Raw genomic sequence first — 1,961 nt, 5'->3', positions numbered from 1 at the left:
TGTCCTCTGTCTGCCTGTCCTGCATGTCTCGTATGTCCATCGCAGCTATGCCTCCCCCATGTTCACTTATCCCTAATCTGTGTGTCCCACGTCCACACATCCCCCATTTTCACATGTCCCCTTTGTCTGCCTGTTCCTTGTGCCTTGTGTCCCTGTAGCACAAAGGTGGTACTGGGCACATGAGTGTCTGGTGCTCAGAACTGCCACGTGAACACCTAAATCACTGAGAGCAGTTTGCGCACCTGGGCTTGTTACTCACAGGGCTGCAGGTTAGTTGGTCTCATGACAGCACCTAATAAAAATTGTGCAGAAGAATGTGGGTCCTGTGGCTGCGAGTCAAAGAAACAAAACCCCACACACCCAGAAAACACACCCTGTGTACTTATTTTTATCTTTTTTGTTCCTTTGTGCTGCAGAACAGCTCTGCTCCTTGCTGCAGGCCATTGGACATCCCTCATCCAGCACAGTGCTGGTTGGAGCAGAGCAAGTGATGGAGAGCATTAGCAGTGCTCCCTAGCCCTGTACCAGGTATGGAGCCTGTGAAATGCCATGCAGAAAGGGGTTTCCCAGTCCCCCGAATGGGAAGGATCATGGAATCATCAAATGGCGTGGGTTGGAAGAGACCTCAAAGATCATCCAGTTCCAACGTGGGAACCAATGGCTCCTCCTAGTTCAGCATTGTCAGTCAGTGTGCAGTCAGCTCCCTGATAACCCACTGAAGAGAACTGGCCCATAAATGGACCCAATGCAGGACCCCACTGGTGACTGACTGCCATGTAACCCCATTAGTATAACCCTCTGAGCCCAGCCCGTCAGCCAGCAGTCACCCACTGGCATTATGTTGCTTCTAGCTGGTGCTGGACGCTGTGTCCAGAGGACACTGTGAGAATCACACGGTGCAGGAGAACGGACAGTTTCACAGCAGATACAAGCTTGGCCGTGTCACAGAGGGCTGGCCATGTCCAGCATTAAGCAGTGGTGCCGATGGCTGCTGAAGGGAAGAAGCTGCTGGAGGCGGTGCCTGCAGCAACAGCTGCACCACATTTTATTGCAGGAGGGCCGGGTCATCTGCAGTGCATTACTGTGCTGCATTTCATCTGGCTTTGACAGCTTTTAATTGTACTTTCCCGTTCTTTGCAGCCTGCTCCTTGGGAGCATTCTTCTGTTGTAACTGACCCATTAAAGGTGCAATAAATATTTAATAATTAGATGGGCGTGCTGGGTGTCTGCCAGCTGCTCGCACAGTGCACACAGAGCTCTGCTCTCGCTGGTGACAGACCCAATCACCCAGCCTCTCTTGAACACTTGGCAGAGCACATCTGGTTGAAAGACAGAGGAGAAGCTGCTGAAGAATAACAAAGGGAGGAGGAGAGCACTGCCACGCACTGTTCTTCCCAGGAATCAGCCACACGCTTCCAGGAAGTCGGCTGGATCATCCCTGGGCCGGCAGCTCTGCCCAGCTGCAACCACGTCCCCTTTGTGCCATCCCAATTCATGTCCCATGAGTGATGTATGCAGGGTTCTGCAGCAGCCCACTCCCCTTGGTGTTCTGTGCCAAAAGCAGCGTGCAGGATCTGTACTCAACCTGGATGCTTTGCAAAGTGATGCAGGCAAGTTTCAAGATGCAGTCGTGCTTAACTGCTTTTTGAAAGCTTGATAATAGAACACAAAAATCCACATGTGGCAGAGACCAGCTCATGCAGTTCCATTATCTGCCTCTCTGGCTCCCATCGTTCATTGTCCTAACATCATGTCTGATCTGCAAGGCGGATGATTTTTTGCCCAGTGCCATTTGCAAGGAGCCTCATGTGAGGAGCAACGGGTGGTAATAGAGGTCTAGCTCTTCATTTCTGCATCCCATCCAAATTACAAACTGGTGCACGGTACAAACTGCACATTCCTTCTGCACAATGTACAGGGCAAGACAGGGACTTTGACCTGGCATGGGTGGTTTAACACAG

This window comes from Lagopus leucura, unplaced genomic scaffold, assembly GCF_019238085.1.
Source record: "Lagopus leucura isolate 7727_CA_CO unplaced genomic scaffold, USGS_WTPT01 Super-Scaffold_100036, whole genome shotgun sequence".
In the NCBI taxonomy this organism is placed as follows: domain Eukaryota; kingdom Metazoa; phylum Chordata; class Aves; order Galliformes; family Phasianidae; genus Lagopus; species Lagopus leucura.
Note: the sequence above shows the minus strand (reverse complement) of the source record.